The sequence below is a fragment of the Coregonus clupeaformis genome, chromosome 23 (genome assembly GCF_020615455.1).
Source record: "Coregonus clupeaformis isolate EN_2021a chromosome 23, ASM2061545v1, whole genome shotgun sequence".
NCBI classification, from domain to species: domain Eukaryota; kingdom Metazoa; phylum Chordata; class Actinopteri; order Salmoniformes; family Salmonidae; genus Coregonus; species Coregonus clupeaformis.
In genome coordinates this window covers 48388762-48408125 of record NC_059214.1, presented here as the reverse complement: position 1 = coordinate 48408125, position 19364 = coordinate 48388762, and positions in this window count along the sequence as shown.

Below are 19364 nucleotides of genomic sequence, written 5' to 3'. Positions count from 1 at the left end.
GTAACTCTGAATAGCTCAGGCTTGTGTAGGCTACTATATGTTTTTTAGGCCTATATGTCTAATAGTGGCCTGAGCATATTTAATGATAGGAAGCTCATTTGTCAAATAAAAGCGTACCTTATCTTATTCTAAAGCTGCAGTTTGTAATAAATACACGGAAGATGAGAACCCCACTAAAATGTCCTGACATGCAACCAAAAGATCTTCTTCTGCCTCTCTTAGCTTCATATTTTTTTTTTTCTCGCTATAGGAGTTCACTGAGAGGTCTGATGCAATGAAAGCTTAATCCACTTTTTGGTGTCGTCACACATTTTGATTATTTTTGCCTAACCTCCTCAAAACTTTACCCAAATCTCCTTACCACTAATCCAGGAGGCTGAGAGAGAATCTAATCCGTTCTGTTGATTTCAACATCAGAAACACCAAAATAAATGAAAACACATCAACTAGGAGAGTCCCTGGGGAAGGGGTGATTAATACTTCTCCTGATACAGAGTGTGCTATGATGTAGATTGTCTGAAGATCTTTTGTTTGTCTGTCCTGTGTGTTTGTGTGTGTGTGTATGAGGATTAGATCTGACCCCATATGATCTACTGTCATGCAGTGACACTCCTTTCAGCTATAAACTGTGTTTGTTTGTGTTTGTGAATGTGTGTGTGTGTGTGTGTGTGTGTGTGTGTGTGTGTGTGTGTGTGTGTGTGTGTGTGTGTGTGTGTGTGTGTGCGTGTGCATGTGCGTGTACAGTATTTGTGTTTGTGTTTGTGAAGGGGGGTGTGTGTGTGTGTGTGTGTGTGTGTGTGTGTGTGTGTGTGTGTGTGTGTGTGTGCGTGTGCGTGTGTATGTACAGTATTTGTGTTTTTAAGAGTATAGTTTGGACTGGTCACATTCCCAGAAAACTCTCAAATTATTTTGCAACATAAGTCATCACTCAACACCAGTAAAACCTGGAGCAATATGTCTCCTAACCCTGAAGAGTCGGTGTTACAGCCTTACGGGCTCTGGATGTGGTGCTCTAAAAATAGCATGACCTCCTGCGACAGAATGTTCTATTCGGTCAGAACCAGTTTATTCAGCCTCCAAAAATTACAAACAACGAAAGTACAACTTTATATGCCCACGCTTGAGTGATTTCTAACCCCAGTTTGAATGAATAGATCTCCAGATCATTCTGTCTGTTATACTTAGTGTTGTGATTAAACTTATCTTGTACAATTGTGAAACCCTGGTCTACATCTCGTATTTCAGTGTCCAAAATTCTGATTCTAAAGTCTGTCCCCAATTTTTTTTTTTAAGACTATGACAGAAATGTGCTTAATTTGTGATGGCTGTCACGCCCTGGCTCTGGGGACACTGTTATGTTGAGCCAGGGTGTGTAGATCTATGTATTCTATTTCTAGGTTGGGAGTTCTAGTTTGTGTATTTCTATGTTGGCCTGAGTGACTCCCAATCAGAGGCAACGAGTGTCAGCTGTGAATGGTTGTCTCTGATTGGGAGCCATATTTAACTGTCTGTTTTTCCCTTTGTGTTTGTGGGTTCTTGTTTCTAGTTGGTTTTTGTTAGACCGTGAACTGTCACGTTATCGTTTTGTTGTTTTGATCGTGTATATAATAAAGAGTATGTTCGTCTGCAACGCTGCGCCTTGGTCCTCATCTGTTTCCTTTTCCCCATCCGGGTTTGCTCCGTAACAATCCCCAAATCCCACTGGCCCAACAACACATCTCTCACCTCTCTTTTTTTCATTTCCCATCCCTCCATCATCTGGATGTTTCTTTGGGTAACACTCTCTCTTCCCCACTCTTAAATCATAGCCCAAGAGTGGACTCACCCAAGCCTCTGACAAGGGGAATCACCCCTAAGACAAAACAGGCATTGCGTCTCATTGGAGCTCTGCTATTGCTGCGCAATTAGGAGGAAGATCCTCCATGGTCCCTCTCTGTCCAAAACACACATATCCAGCATATCCATGGATGCCAAGGGAAGTCAGCCTCCCCCAAAAAAGTTTTTTTAATAATCTTTTGTCACTCTGTCTTTCATAATTTGTTTTCTTTTCGCAAGAGGTTGAATGTATCTCACAGAAGGAAGCATCTGAGCGAGCAAAACAGCGGCCCTCTGTCTCTCCACGTTTAGGCCATCTCTCTGATACTGTCTGGTCCAAACGAGAATGGCATTGTTGCAGCCCATAGCATTGAATGCAAGGGAAGCCAGCGAGCATTTGGCCTCCCTTGACAAAAAAGTATACAAAATTTGCCAATCAGCGCTCAACTGTGAATGGTCCTGGCGGAAAAAAAAAAAGTGTCAACGGAAGCCAGCTTGGATTTGGCGTCTATCCTATCAAATTGCATTGAGATACATCATTAACAGTGCCTTCGGAAAGTATTCAGACCCCTTGACTTGTTCCACATTTTGTTACGTTACAGCCTTATTCTAAAATTGATGAAATTGTTTTTCATCAAGGATCTTGCTGTACTTTGCTCCGTTCATCGTTCCCTCGATCCTGACTAGTCTCCCAGTCCCTGCTGCTGAAAAACATCCCCACAGCATGATGCTGCCACCACCATGCTTCACCGTAGGGATGGTGCCAGGTTTCCTCCAGACATGATGCTTGGCATTCAGGCCAAAAAGTTCAATCTTGGTTTCATCAAAACAGAGAATCTTGTTTCTCATGGTCTGAGAGTCTTTAGGTGCCTTTTGGCAAACTCCAAGCGGGCTGTCATGTGCCTTTTACTGAGGAGTGGCTTCCATCTGGCCACTCTACCATAAAGGCCTGATTGGTGGAGTGCTGCAGATATGGTTGTCCTTCTGGAAGGTTCTCCCATCTACACAGAGGAACTCTAGAGCTCTGTCAGAGTGACCATTGGGTTCTTGGTCACCTCCCTGACCAAGGCCCTTCTCCCCCAATTGCTCAGTTTGGCCAGCTCTAGGAAGAGTCTTGGTGGTTCCAAACTTACTCCATTTAAGAATGATGGAGGCTACTGTGTTCATGGGGACCTTCAATGATGCAGACATTTTTTGGTACCCTTCCCCTGATCTGTGCCTCAACACAATCCTGTCTCGGCGCTCTACTGACAATTCCTTCGACCTCATGGCTTGGTTTTTGCTCTGGCATGCACTGTCAACTCTGGGACCTTATACAGGTGCAGCTCAATAAATTAGAATATTGTGGATAAGTTAAGTAATTTCAATAAATCAATTGACAAAGTGAAACTCATAAATATCGTGGATTAATTACACAAAAAGTGAAATACTTCAAGCCTGTATTTGTTTTAATCTTGATGATTACGGTTTACAGCTCATGACAACCCCAAATTCAGTATCTCAGAAAATTAGAATATTGTGAAAAAGTTCAATATTGTAGACTCAAGGTGTCACACTCTAATCAGTTAACTAACTCAAAACACCTGCAAAGGTTTCCTGAGCCTTTAAATGGTCTCTCAGTCCAGTTCAGTAGGCTTCACGATCATGGGGAAGACTGCTGACTTGACAGTTGTGCAGAAGACAGTCATCAACACCCTCCACAATGAGGGAAAGCCTCAATATATCATTGCTAAAGAACCTGTAATAAAGGGGAATATATATTTGTTTAAAGGATATGTATGTGTATGTATTTATGTATGTATGTATGTATGTATGTATGTATGTATGTATGTATGTATGTATGTATGTATGTACGTATGTGTGTGTATGTGTGTATGTGTGTATATATATATATATATATATATATATATATATATATATATAAAACATGGGGGATTGGAAGTGATGCAGACAATTACATTGATGGAAGTTACAATCTATCTGCAATATTAAGCTGATCTACCCCCACAAAATATAAAAAGAACCTGGCTGTTCACAGAGTGCTGTATCCAAGCATATTCATGGAAAGTCGAGTGGAAGGAAGAAGTGTGGTAGGAAAAGGTGCACAAGCAACAGGGATAACCGGAGCCTTGAGAGGATTGTCAAGCAAAGGCCAATCAAAAATGTGGGGGACCTTCACAAGGAGTGGACTGAGGAAAGAGTCAGTGTATCAAAAGCCAACACGCACAGATGAATCCAGGAAATGGGCTACAACTGTCGCATTCCTCGTGTCAAGCCACTCCTGAACCAGAGGCAACGTCAGAAGCGTCTTACCTGGGCTAAGGAGAAAAATAACTGGTCTATCGCTCAGTGGTCCAAAGTCTTCTTTTCAGATGAAAGTACATTTCATTTGGCAATCAAGGTCTCAGAGTCTGGAGGAAGAGTGGAGAGGCACATAATCCAAGTTGCATGAAGTCCAGTGTGAAGTTTCCACAGTCAGTGATGATTTGGGGAGCCATGTCATCTTCTGGTGTTGGTCCACTGTGTTTCATCAAGTCCAAAGTCAACTCAGCCGTCTACCAGGAAATGTAACGCCAGGGTAGTGGGTTCGATCCCCGGGACCACCCATACGTAAAAATGTATGCACACATGACTGTAAGTCGCTTTGGATAAAAGCGTCTGCCAAATGGCATATTATATTATTATATTATTCATGCTTCCTTCTGCTGACAAGCTTTATGGAGATGCTGATTTCATTTTCCAGCAGGACTTGGCACCTGCCCACACTGCCAAAGCTACCAATACCTGGTTCAATGACCATGGGATTACTGTGCTTGATTGGCCAGCAAACTCGCCTGATCTAAACCCCATAGAGAATTTATGGGGTATTGTCAAGAGGAAGATGAGAGACACGAGACCCAACAATGCAGACGAGCTGAAGGCCGCTATCGAAGCAACCTGGGCTTCCATAACACCTGATTGACTCCATGCCACACCGCATAGATGCAGTGATTCATGCAAAAGGAGCCCCAACCAAGTACTGACTGCATGTAAAAGAACATACTTTTCAGAAGGCCGACATGTCTGTATTAAATTTCCTTTTTTCACTGGTCTTATGTCATATTCTAATTCTCTGAGATACTGAATTTGGGGTTTTCATGAGCTGTAAGCCGTAATCATCAAGATTAAAACAAATACAGGCTTGAACTATTTCACTTTTTTTTAAACTTAATCCACGATATATATATGAGTTTCACTTTGTCAATTGAATTATTGAAATTACTTAACTTTTCCACAATATTCTAATTTATTGAGCTACACCTGTATAGACAGTTGTGTGCCTTTCCAATTAATGTCCAATCAATTGAATTTACCACAGGTGGACTCCAATCAAGTTGTAGAAACATCTGAAGGATGATCAATGGAAACAGGATGCACCTGAGCTCAATTGCGAGTCTCATAGCTTAGGGTCTGAATACTTATGTAAATAAGGTATTTCTGTTTTTGCAAAAAATTCTAAAAACCAGTTTTTGCTTTGTCATTATGGGGCATTGTGTGTAGATTGATTATGATTTTTTTATTTAATCCATTTTAGAATAAGGCTGTAACGTAACAAAATTTGAAAAAGTCAAGGGGTCTAAATACTTTCCGAATGCACTGTAACTTGAATTGTTGCATCTCGTTGTGTTGTTGTCCTCCGGTGTCTAGCTAGCTAGCAAGCTAAAATTGTCCCTCTCTTAAATTAGCAATGGATGGAGATAGGGATTTGGACTTGTAGTTTTACTTAATTCTCCATACTGGCCAATGATTATAACGGCAATTCTGATCCAACCATTAATTCATACATTGTTGTGCCCCTGGCCTGAGAGGATGGAAGTTCAATATGTACGCTAGCTAGATGTAGAAGGCTAATGTTAACTAGCTAACATTGCCCATGAATGGAAGTTAGGCTAGCGAGCAAACATTTTAGCCAGGTAGCCTAGGACAACAAAAAATAAAAACGTGTACTGTAAGATAGAGTGATAGACCGTTTCGTCAACATGAAAGAGAGGAGGATGGCATTGGCGTTTCTCTACAGGTAGGGTGAGTCAACATATTTGCACGAACGCACGCACACGCACACACGTGTGTGCAAACAGAAATCAGAACCATGGACAGCCACATCATATTAAGCTTATGTTGATTGGACTAAATCGTTTTGAGGAACTTTTAGTTGTCACTGTATTAAACTAAGCAGAGGTGATTTGATGATGTTGAAACGTTGAATTTGAAATAGTGCTGGAATAGTGGAGGCAGCTCCTGTTTTCTTTGCAACTTGCCGTAACTCTCTGTGGTTCTAAATCAATTGTTGTTTAGTGGTCCGAAAATGTCGGAAACATTAACTTGCTTGACCATGCTGTAGGTCGTGTAACTGTCTGCTACATGAAATATGCTTTGTGGACTAAACCAGAAAGAGGTTGCTATCTGGTTTTGTGATGAAACAAAGGTGTGGTTGAATTTATTCTGCCACTGTGTCTTCTTATTGTCTCGGCCTTTAGGCCTATATATCACGGTCGCAAGGCATATGCACTAACAGGTTGTAGAGAAAACAACGCAATTATCACAACATATAGGTTGTAATATGGCTTTTGGGGGACTTGGCTTCCCCAGTGATTTTACCCACGCACTGCTACTGATCTCCAGTGACAGTTTTCATGAGAAATGCCAACCGTATGCACCAGATCTGCATTTCTCCTTTTTGTATAACGATATGATTCAACCTACTCAACCTACTGTACCTTAAGCAGTTCTGAGTCTGATTTGATTCCCATGAAGAAGTGATTAATTGCTTGTCGCAATGATAGCAATTCTGTAATAACCTTCTCACAAGGTGTTTCCCAAAACAATATATGACAAGGTAGAGCTGTGGAGTATCTCCCTTCCCAATGTTTTCAACAACATCAACCCAACTCCTCCACAATGTTTTCAACAACATCAACCCAACTCCTCCAAAAAGTTTTCAATAACATCAACCCAACTCCTCCACAATGTTTTCCAATCGGTGGCAGTTTTTAGGGTCGTCGCTCAACGCCCTGACAGGTACTTATGTATTTTGGCTCCAACTTGATGAGAATCCTTTCTATATGTGACGACCGGCTCGATTCGTTCTTATGTAGCAAAATTTAAAATTGTGTTTTTTACATTGGAAAAAAGTAGAGTCTCAGAGCTAGAAAATAGTATATCAAACACTACAGTTGAGGAACAATGGGAAAGTAATTCTGCTTTTGTCACACCCTGACTTATGGGACTCTTGTATGTTTAGTCAGGGTGTGGAGATCTATGTAATTATTTCTATGTTCACATTCTAGTTATTGTATTTCTATGTTTGGCCGGGTGTGATTCCCAATCAGAGGCAGCTGTCGCTCGTTGTCTCTGATTGGGGATCATACTTAAGTTGCCTGGTTGCAATCATTAGTGGTGGGATCTTGGTCCGTGTAGAGGCTTGTATTGTGTTTAGCCTGAGGACTTCACGTTATGTTGGTTTGTTCGTGTGTTTATCGTTGTAATAAACATGTATGCATTTCACGCTGCGCCTTGGTCTGACCCGTCCTTCAACGTCCGTGACAGCTTTGAAAGTTGATAAACTTGTAAAATCACTTTTGAGAAAATGGCCCTTGAATGTTTTGGTACACATATTGGAGAGCTCTTCTTTGTCTACACCCATTCAGCATCGTTCGCACCCTCTTAAGCTTTAGCTCACCCTTCTCTTTAAGGATTCGCATGTGAGGACATGTACTAAACAACCAAAGATTTCAAGACTAAAGGCTGGTTTATACTACGGGTGGAGACTAAAGGCTGGTTTATACTACGGGTGGAGACTAAAGGCTGGTTTATACTACGGGTGGAGACTAAAGGCTGGTTTATACTACGGGTGGAGACTAAAGGCTGGTTTATACTACGGGTGGAGACTAAAGGCTGGTTTATACTACGGGTGGAGACTAAAGGCTGGTTTATACTACGGGTGGAGACTAAAGGTTGGTTTATACTACGGGTGGAGACTAAAGGCTGGTTTATACTACGGGTGGAGACTAAAGGCTGGTTTATACTACGGGTGGAGACTAAAGGCTGGTTTATACTACGGGTGGAGACTAAAGGTTGGTTTATACTACGGGTGGAGACTAAAGGCTGGTTTATACTACGGGTGGAGACTAAAGGCTGGTTTATACTACGGGTGGAGACTAAAGGCTGGTTTATACTACGGGTGGAGACTAAAGGCTGGTTTATACTACGGGTGGAGACTAAAGGCTGGTTTATACTACGGGTGGAGACTAAAGGTTGGTTTATACTACGGGTGGAGACTAAAGGCTGGTTTATACTACGGGTGGAGACTAAAGGCTGGTTTATACTACGGGTGGAGACTAAAGGCTGGTTTATACTACGGGTGGAGACTAAAGGCTGGTTTATACTACGGGTGGAGACTAAAGGCTTGTTTATATTACGGGTGGAGACTAAAGGCTGGTTTATACTACGGGTGGAGACTAAAGGCTGGTTTATACTACGGGTGGAGACTAAAGGCTGGTTTATACTACGGGTGGAGACTAAAGGCTGGTTTATACTACGGGTGGAGACTAAAGGTTGGTTTATACTACGGGTGGAGCCTAAAGGCTGGTTTATACTACGGGTGGAGACTAAAGGCTGGTTTATACTACGGGTGGAGACTAAAGGCTGGTTTATACTACGGGTGGAGACTAAAGGTTGGTTTATACTACGGGTGGAGACTAAAGGTTGGTTTATACTACGGGTGGAGACTAAAGGCTGGTTTATACTACGGGTGGAGACTAAAGGCTGGTTTATACTACGGGTGGAGACTAAAGGCTGGTTTATACTACGGGTGGAGACTAAAGGCTGGTTTATACTACGGGTGGAGACTAAAGGCTGGTTTATACTACGGGTGGAGACTAAAGGCTGGTTTATACTACAGGTGGAGACTAAAGGCTGGTTTATACTACGGGTGGAGACTAAAGGTTGGTTTATACTACGGGTGGAGACTAAAGGCTGGTTTATACTACGGGTGGAGACTAAAGGTTGGTTTATACTACGGGTGGAGACTAAAGGCTGGTTTATACTACGGGTGGAGACTAAAGGCTGGTTTATACTACGGGTGGAGACTAAAGGCTGGTTTATACTACGGGTGGAGACTAAAGGTTGGTTTATACTACGGGTGGGTTTGAACATTTAATCTGGAGTGCCAGAGTGTTTTCTGGCCGTTCGTAAACTCAGAGCGTTGTCAGATTGGCCGTTCGTAAACTCAGAGCGTTGTCAGATTGTCCGTTCGTAAACTCAGAGCGTTGTCAGATTGGCAGTTCGTAAACTCTGAGCGTTGTCAGATTGTCCGTTCGTAAACTCAGAGCGTTGTCAGATTGGCCGTTCGTAAACTCTGAGCGTTGTCAGATTGTCCGTTCGTAAACTCAGAGCGTTGTCAGATTGGCCGTTCGTAAACTCAGAGCGTTGTCAGATTGGCCGTTCGTAAACTCTGAGCGTTGTCAGATTGTCCGTTCGTAAACTCAGAGCGTTGTCAGATTGGCCGTTCGTAAACTCAGAGCGTTGTCAGATTGGCCGTTCGTAAACTCTGAGCGTTGTCAGATTGTCAGTTCGTAAACTCAGAGCGTTGTCAGATTGGCCGTTCGTAAACTCTGAGCGTTGTCAGATTGTCCGTTCGTAAACTCAGAGCGTTGTCAGATTGGCCGTTCGTAAACTCTGAGCGTTGTCAGATTGTCCGTTCGTAAACTCAGAGCGTTGTCAGATTGGCCGTTCGTAAACTCAGAGCGTTGTCAGATTGGCCGTTCGTAAACTCTGAGCATTGTCAGATTGTCCGTTCAGTAAACTCAGAGCGTTGTCAGATTGGCCGTTCGTAAACTCAGAGCGTTGTCAGATTGGCCGTTCGTAAACTCTGAGCGTTGTCAGATTGTCCGTTCGTAAACTCAGAGCGTTGTCAGATTGGCCGTTCGTAAACTCTGAGCGTTGTCAGATTGTCCGTTCGTAAACTCAGAGCGTTGTCAGATTGGCCGTTCGTAAACTCTGAGCGTTGTCAGATTGTCCGTTCGTAAACTCAGAGCGTTGTCAGATTGGCCGTTCGTAAACTCAGAGCGTTGTCAGATTGTCCGTTTGTAAACTCAGAGCGTTGTCAGATTGGCCGTTCGTAAACTCAGAGCGTTGTCAGATTGGCCGTTCGTAAACTCAGAGCGTTGTCAGATTGGCAGTTCGTAAACTCAGAGCGTTGTCAGATTGGCCGTTCGTAAACTCAGAGCGTTGTCAGATTGGCCGTTCGTAAACTCAGAGCGTTGTCAGATTGGCCGTTCGTAAACTCAGAGCGTTGTCAGATTGGCCGTTCGTAAACTCAGAGCGTTGTCAGATTGACCGTTCGTAAACTCAGAGCGTTGTCAGATTGGCCGTTCGTAAACTCAGAGCGTTGTCAGATTGTCCGTTCGTAAACTCAGAGCGTTGTCAGATTGTCCGTTCGTAAACTCAGAGCGTTGTCAGATTGGCCGTTCGTAAACTCAGAGCGTTGTCAGATTGGCCGTTCGTAAACTCAGAGCGTTGTCAGATTGGCCGTTCGTAAACTCAGAGCGTTGTCAGATTGTCCGTTCGTAAACTCAGAGCGTTGTCAGATTGTCCGTTCGTAAATTCAGAGTGTTCAGAGCGCACACTGGACGCTCTGGCCGAGGAGTAGGGTTGATTTGAGCGTTCTGACCCAACAGCAGCAATCAAGCGCCCAAACTAACTGGCTAACGTTGGCTAGCTTGCTAGCTGTTTCCAGACACAAATGAGAGAACAGCTCACTCTGACCATTTTACTCACCCTTGCAGAGCTGGTTAGGCTGTTTTCATGTTATCCAGAGCATTGGTGACTGCAACTGTGCTGCTGGCAACAATTTAATTACGCTTTTTTTGCCAACGTTTACTGACACCGGCCATATTCAACGGGTGTTGAGCGGTCGTAAACGTGTCAGTTATTCTGCACTCTCGCACACTCAGATGAGAGTGCTCTGAAATCGGAGTAGATAGCCAGAGCGAATTTATCAGCTACGTCTATCGACAGTTGTCGCAGTGACATCATGAACATTCTATTGAAATGGTTACTTGCATAGTGGAGTCTTTTGTTTAGACATGTAGCTAGCTAAACAATTAACCATAATCCCAACTCAACGTTACTACCCTGCATGAATCTGCAGGTAGCTAACCAACCAGGTTCAATGTTAGCTAACATTAGGCTATAACTAGCAATGCAAATGGCTCTGTGATACGAATAATATTACTACACAGATCATACATGTAACGTTAGCTAGCGAGCCGGCCAGCTAACGTTAGCTAGCTAGCTAACAGTACACTTTAAGTTTACATTCAAATGGCTCTCCTGTGAAGTAGTGACGCGCAACATAGTTTGCTGAAATGAGTCACATATCAAGCTTTTTACGCACATTTAGGGCATTTTGTCAAGATGAATGGCAAACTATTCCCCTGGATAAGATGACAGCCTTTGACAGGCAATGGCCTTCTATTTTGGTTGGCTTAAAAAGCCCTCGAAGTCGGAGTGAAGATGATTTGACACTTTCAGACCGCCGCCGCGCAACCTAAAGCTACCCTGCCTGTCCAGAGTGAGTTTATTAGCATGTCGTAGGAGGAGGGCATTATCAGTGATTCATTTAAAGAGCTGATAGCAAGCTGTCTGGCTCTCCTCTCTACAGTATGTAATGAAAAGACACAGTCATTCAGCAGGTGAAAAACTAAAGTCAAAAGGGTGTGACCCGGGCATGATCGTTGCATTCCACATTGTTGATGTGGGATCGGGTCTGTTGAGAATTACAAAGAGTACTTTGGAGTTTGAAAGGAAAAATGGACAGCAAGCTTTGTGAAATTTAGCAAGCTTTGTGAAAATATGTGATATCATCGTCAGAACCTTGAGGGAGTGACATTGTTTTCGGTGTTTGTGCGCGCACGTGTGTGTGTTTATGTGTGTGTGTGTGTGTGACTGGAGAGAGCATCAGTATTTCACGTGGCATAGGAGGAAGGAAGGTTCTTCATATAACATCACACCAGATGGCCAACAAAATTCAGTGTTAACATCCAACAAGGCTCTGCAGCCAACTGAGCCCAACCACATCCAAAACCCCATTCGTATGCACAGCTACCATCCTAGCAGAGAATCGGAGTAGGAGTGCTGATCTAGGATCCGTTTTGCCTTCTAGATCATAATGAATAATAATACAAGCACTAGATCAGCACTCTGACTCTGAGTTGCTTTATGAATACAGGGGGGATGTACCATTTTTAGGATGGGATGAAATTATACCAATGCATATTAGTATTATGAGTTGTCCTGCTGGGAAAACCAGTGGAAATGAAAGTTTGACTTACGAGACAAAATCGAGAGAGAGAGAGAGAGAGAGAGAGAGAGAGAGAGAGAGAGAGAGAGAGAGAGAGAGAGAGAGAGAGAGAGAGAGAGAGAGAGAGAGAGAGAGAGAGAGAGAGAGAGAGAGAGAGAGAGAGAGAGAGAGAGGAGAGAGAGAGAGAGAGAGAGAGAGAGAGAGAGAGAGAGAGAGAGAGAGAGAGAGAGAGAGAGAGAGAGAGAGAGAGAGAGAGAGAGAGAGAGAGAGAGAGAGAGAGAGAGAGAGAGAGAGAGAGAGAGAGAGAGAGAGGAGAGAGAGAGAGAGAGAGAGAGAGAGAGAGAGAGAGAGAGAGAGAGAGAGAGAAGGGAACTATGTACTCAAGGTACTCTGAAACATGGTTAATTCATTCTCAGGGGGTGCCGCTGCTTTTGTTTACTTCCTTAAAAAAAGCATTTCAGCAGTAAGGTAATGCACAGGTTAAACAGGGCCAGAGAGAGAGTGAACTGAAGCGAAGAAGGACAAAGGGTCAAGTAGATTTCCAGGCTGGTGAGCTATAGTGCCTATCGTGGAGATAACATTGTTGTAGCTTGCTGGGATTTGTCCTTTTATGGAGTCTGCCAGCTTGCCCTTCCGGTGAGGGCATGCACTTTTCTGCTGAGACTGCCAAGGAGCATGGATACATCACCATCAACTTCCTCCTTCTTATCATTCTCCTCCTCCTCCCCCTCCCCCTCCCCCTCCTCCATCTCCTCCTCCTCTTCATCATCCTCCTCCTCCTCCTCATACTCATCGTTCTCCTCTTCATCCTCCTCCTCCTCATCATCATCCTCCTCCTCCTCCTCCTCCTCCTCCTCCTCCTCCTCCTCCTCCTCCTCCTCCTCCTCCTCCTCATCATCATCATCATCATCATCCTCCTCCTCCTCCTCATCATCAAACTCCTCCTCCTCATCCTCCTCCTCATCCTCCTCATTCAGCAATATGATTGAGCTATGAGAGGCTCCCTGCAGTGCTCTTTCGGTGGCCTAGTGGGGTGCAAGAAGATATTGTTTCTGTGTGTGTGTGTGTGTGTGTGTGTGTGTGTGTGAGTAAAAAGTAAGCAAGACAACAGGGAATACAAGGAGGGAGGACAGAGTTACAGAGGGAATACAAGGAGGGAGGACAGAGTTATATAGGGAATACAAGGAGGGATGACAGAGTTATATAGGGAATACAAGGAGGGATGACAGAGTTATTTAAGGAATACAAGGAGGGATGACAGAGTTATATAGGGAATACAAGGAGGGATGACAGAGTTATATAGGGAATACAAGGAGGGATGACAGAGTTATATAGGGAATACAAGGAGGGATGACAGAGTTATATAGGGAATACAAGGAGGGATGACAGAGTTATATAAGGAATACAAGGAGGGATGACAGAGTTATATAGGGAATACAAGGAGGGATGACAGAGTTATATAGGGAATACAAGGAGGGACGACATTGTTATATAGGGAATACAAGGAGGGACGACAGAGTTATATAGGGAATACAAGGAGGGATGACAGAGTTATATAGGGAATGGCTGGCAGGGGATGTAGCTCAGTTGGTAGAGCATGGCGTTTGCAACGCCAGGGTTGTGGGTTCGATAAAATAATGTATGTGCTAACTGTAAGTCGCTCTGGATAAGAGCGTCTGCTAAATGACTAAAATGTAAATGTAAATGTAAATATAGGGAATACAAGGAGGGAGGACAGAGTTATATAGGGAATACAAGGAGGGAGGACAGAGTTATATAGGGAATACAAGGAGGGATGACAGAGTTATATAGGGAATACAAGGAGGGAGGACAGAGTTATATAGGGAATACAAGGAGGGAGGACAGAGTTATATAGGGAATACAAGGAGGGATGACAGAGTTATATAGGGAATACAAGGAGGGAGGACAGAGTTATATAGGGAATACAAGGAGGGATGACAGAGTTATATAGGGAATACAAGGAGGGATGGGGGGGGGGGTCTGCCTGTACTGCCTAGCTGCAGCTTCCTCAGTGTCCCTGCCCAGTACATCGGCACCCGACTCCCTGCCAGAGACACAATGCCACAATGCCCCCCCCCCCGCCCAAAGTGCCAGCGTTTCAGTTGTGATTCCTCAGTGCCAGCGCCCATCAGGTCAAAGGGGCTAGGACATTGGTCCAACCGCAGCAGTTAGACACCTGTGGCTAGCTAGCTAGCTTGATAGCTAACGTAAGGTTATACCTGTCAGATGCAATGCCAACCCCACCGCAGCACTGCCAAGGCATTTAGGGGCACATTACTGTTTGGTCGCGAGCCAGAGGGAGGGGGGAAGGCTTTAGAAGAGGAGGGCTGGAACGGGGCCAATGGGAAAGTGGGAGGGAGGAGGGGCATGTTGCTGGTATGACAGCGTTAGAGACAAGAAGGGTATGATCACTAGAACGTCTCCCTTTATGGACTTACTTTCCAATCAGATCGATGATAAAAGGGGCGGCAGGTAGCTTAGTGGTTAAGAGCGTTGTGCCAGTAGCCGAAAGGTCGCTGGTTCTAATCCCTGAGCCGACTAGGTGGAAAATCTGTCGATGTGCCCTTGAGCAAGGCACTTAACCCTAATTGCTCCTGTAAGTCGCTCTGGATAAGAGCGTCTGCTAAATGACGTAAATGTAATGTGAATGTAAAAGAAAGAGAGGTTTTGATCCTCCAGTTTGCCAGAGGAGACCAGAGGCATCTAGATAGTTGTTGGCAAAAAGGAGTCATTATTGAATTTATTGAAATTGCTTCCAAATGAGAGTAATCATGTGCAAAGGTTTGTTTGGTTTAAACAACACGAGACACTTGAGACGGCTGTATTTCTTTCCTCAGTGCTTTGTGCCGGTATAGCACACGTTTCCTCATATGATGAGGTGTTTGAGACAGTTGTCACGTGTGCACCCTGAACCACCCATGGTGTAATGTCCCTCAGTACTTAAAGCACCATCAAGACGTAAAACTCCCAGATACTGGACTGCGTTACCGATATCAATATATATGCTAGGGACCTCCCAAGGCTGATCTATGAGTCTGTAGATGTACCACTTGGTTGGTTTGTGATCTTAGGGACTTAGTGAGCATAAGCAGGAGTAGTGAGCGTGTGTGTGCGTGTTTGTGTGTGTCTGTGTATGGTTGTGCATGCATGGTTTTTGTGTGCGCGCTCATGTGTGTGTGTGTGTGTGTGTGTGTGTGTGTGTGCATGTTCGTGTCTGTGTGACCCCCACAGTGTCCGACATACCCCCTCTCTTGCCCGGGCATATCAGTGGGCAGGCGCCAGCCCTCTCTCTCTGCCAGCTCTATAGCCTATGACAGAATCCAAAGGTTAATGAGATTCTGTACTCTGAAACTCTGACGATGACAATCGGCCCATTCTTCATAGCACGTACCTGTCTAGGGTCTCCTTTCCCTTGTTGTGCCCTGTGGGTCTCTCCCTATGGGAAATATGATTTTCCAGCCCCTTGTTGTGTCCTGTGGGTCTCTCCCTGAGGGAAATATGATCCTGCCAGCCCCTTGTTGTGTCCTGTGGGTCTCTCCCTGAGGGAAATATGATCCTACCAGCCCCTTGTTGTGTCCTGTGGGTCTCTCCCTGAGGGAAATATGATCCTACCAGCCCCTTGTTGTGCCCTGTGGGTCTCTCCCTGAGGGAAATATGATCCTGCTAGCCCCTTGTTGTGTCCTGTGGGTCTCTCCCTGAGGGAAATATGATCCTGCTAGCCCCTTGTTGTGCCCTGTGGGTCTCTCCCTGAGGGAAATATGATCCTACCAGCCCCTTGTTGTGCCCTGTGGGTCTCTCCCTGAGGGAAATATGATCCTGCTAGCCCCTTGTTGTGTCCTGTGGGTCTCTCCCTGAGGGAAATATGATCCTGCCAGCCCCTTGTTGTGTCCTGTGGGTCTCTCCCTGAGGGAAATATGATCCTGCTAGCCCCTTGTTGTGTCCTGTGGGTCTCTCCCTGAGGGAAATATGATCCTGCTAGCCCCTTGTTGTGTCCTGTGGGTCTCTCCCTGAGGGAAATATGATCCTGCTAGCCCCTTGTTGTGTCCTGTGGGTCTCTCCCTGAGGGAAATATGATCCTGCCAGCCCCTTGTTGTGCCCTGTGGGTCTCTCCCTGAGGGAAATATGATCCTGCCAGCCCCTTGTTGTGCCCTGTGGGTCTCTCCCTGAGGGAAATATGATCCTGCCAGCCCCTTGTTGTGTCCTGAAGATGCAGGCTATAGATGAAGGTGTTATTTGGCATTGATAGGGACTACATCAGTGTAGTGGCTGGCTCTTTATTTGTTTGGGGAAATGTGATGTTCCTAACATTATAATGATGAAAAGACAAGAAACCAGAAGAAAAGTCATAGCACCTTATCAGTGCACTGACAACCTCATGATCTAGTTGGTAAGTCAAAAATGGTCCATGCATTGAATTCTGCAAATGATTTTACATTTTTTTACATTTTAGTCATTTAGCAGACACTCTTATCCAGAGCAACTTACAGTTAGTGAGTGCATACATCATTCTTTTTTAAAAATATATATATTTTTTTACTGGCCCCCCGTGGGAATTGAACCCACAACCCTGGCGTTGCAAACGCCATGCTCAACCAACTGAGCTACATCCCTGCCGGCCATTCCCTCCCCTATCCTGGGCCAATTGTGCGCCGCCCCATAGGTCTCCCGGTCACGGCCAGCTACGACAGAGCCTGGATTCGAACTAGGATCTCTAGTGGCACAGCTTGCACTGCAATGTAGTGCCTTAGACCACTGCGCCACTCGGGTGGTCTAAATGATGACTCTATTAACCAGCATTGGACCATAAACACAGCAAAATGCATTCTTTGAACATTTGTACTAAATGTGTGTGTATTTTCAGTGGGTCTGGGTGGACTTGTTAATGCTTCATGTCATATCTGTCAGTTTTAGCTCATATCTTTATTATCACGTTGGTGCATATCATCATATTCATTTCAGCAGGACCTAAATCTTCCTCCAAAAGCCAAGGCTCACGGATGGGGGAGATGACAGGTGAAAAGGTTGTTTATTTTCATGTTGTCTTTTGTTTTAGTACATGGTGTCACGCTTCATTTGCCCTGAGAACCACAGCTTCCCTGACGGCCATGTTGCGCGTCAATGATCACAGCAAAGAAATGGCTGCTCCTTTCTCTATCTTGCTGGAAAAACAGGAGCTGAACTAGGGTGAGAAAAATATGGTCAGTTTACTTGGCAAACAAGTGCTTTAAATGTGACCGGTTATTTTAACTATTCATACTGAACTTTTGAAATACAAACACATATTTTTAATGGATCACTTTTACTTGAAACGCTTGGGGACGAGAACATTGTCATATCTCCAATAGAGAAATGTATGGTTTGTCATTACTACCTGGCAATGCTATGATATGACAAGAGGGTGTTAGTGGAGAATGGAACAGAAGGGAGAGTAGAGATGGAGGGGTGGCAGTGGAGAAAGGAACAGAAGGGAGAGTAGAGATGGAGGGTTATTAGTGGAGAAAGGAACAGAAGGGAGAGTAGAGATGGAGGGTTATTAGTGGAGAAAGGAACAGAAGGGAGAGTAGAGATGGAGGGTTATTAGTGGAGAAAGGAACAGAAGGGAGAGTAGAGATGGAGGGTTATTAGTGGAGAAAGGAACAGAAGGGAGAGTAGAGATGGAGGGTTATTAGTGGAGAAAGGAACAGAAGGGAGAGTAGAGATGGAGGGTTATTAGTGGAGAAAGGAACAGAAGGGAGAGTAGAGATGGAGGGTTATTAGTGGAGAAAGGTACGGAAGGGAGAGTAGAGATGGAGGGTTATTAGTGGAGAAAGGAACGGAAGGGAGAGTAGAGATGGAGGGTTATTAGTGGAGAAAGGAACAGAAGGGAGAGTAGAGATGGAGGGTTATTAGTGGAGAAAGGAACAGAAGGGGAGAGTAGAGATGGAGGGTTATTAGTGGAGAAAGGAACAGAAGGGAGAGTAGAGATGGAGGGTTATTAGTGGAGAAAGGAACAGAAGGGAGAGTAGAGATGGAGGGTTATTAGTGGAGAAAGGTACGGAAGGGAGAGTAGAGATGGAGGGTTATTAGTGGAGAAAGGAACAGAAGGGAGAGTAGAGATGGAGGGTTATTAGTGGAGAAAGGTACGGAAGGGAGAGTAGAGATGGAGGGTTATTAGTGGAGAAAGGAACAGAAGGGAGAGTAGAGATGGAGGGTTATTAGTGGAGAAAGGTACGGAAGGGAGAGTAGAGATGGAGGGTTATTAGTGGAGAAAGGAACGGAAGGGAGAGTAGAGATGGAGGGTTATTAGTGGAGAAAGGAACGGAAGGGAGAGTAGAGATGGAGGGTTATTAGTGGAGAAAGGAACAGAAGGGAGAGTAGAGATGGAGGGTTATTAGTGGAGAAAGGAACAGAAGGGAGAGTAGAGATGGAGGGTTATTAGTGGAGAAAGGTACGGAAGGGAGAGTAGAGATGGAGGGTTATTAGTGGAGAAAGGAACAGAAGGGAGAGTAGAGATGGAGGGTTATTAGTGGAGAAAGGAACGGAAGGGAGAGTAGAGATGGAGGGTTATTAGTGGAGAAAGGTACGGAAGGGAGAGTAGAGATGGAGGGTTATTAGTGGAGAAAGGAACAGAAGGGAGAGTAGAGATGGAGGGTTATTAGTGGAGAAAGGTACGGAAGGGAGAGTAGAGATGGAGGGTTATTAGTGGAGAAAGGAACGGAAGGGAGAGTAGAGATGGAGGGTTATTAGTGGAGAAAGGAACGGAAGGGAGAGTAGAGATGGAGGGTTATTAGTGGAGAAAGGAACGGAAGGGAGAGTAGAGATGGAGGGTTATTAGTGGAGAAAGGAACGGAAGGGAGAGTAGAGATGGAGGGGTGTCAGTGGAGAAAGGAACAGAAGGGAGAGTAGAGATGGAGGGTTATTAGTGGAGAAAGGAACGGAAGGGAGAGTAAAGATGGATGGGTGGCAGTGGAGAAAGGAACAGAAGGGAGAGTAGAGATGGAGGGGTTGCAGTGGAGAAAGGAACAGAAGGGAGAGTAGAGATGGAGGGTTATTAGTGGAGAAAGGAACAGAAGGAAGAGGAGAGATGGAGGGGTGGCAGTGGAGAAAGGAACAGAAGGGAGAGTAGAGATGGAGGGTTATTAGTGGAGATTGGAACGGAAGGGAGGGTAGAGATGGATGGTTATTAGTGGAGAAAGGAACGGAAGGG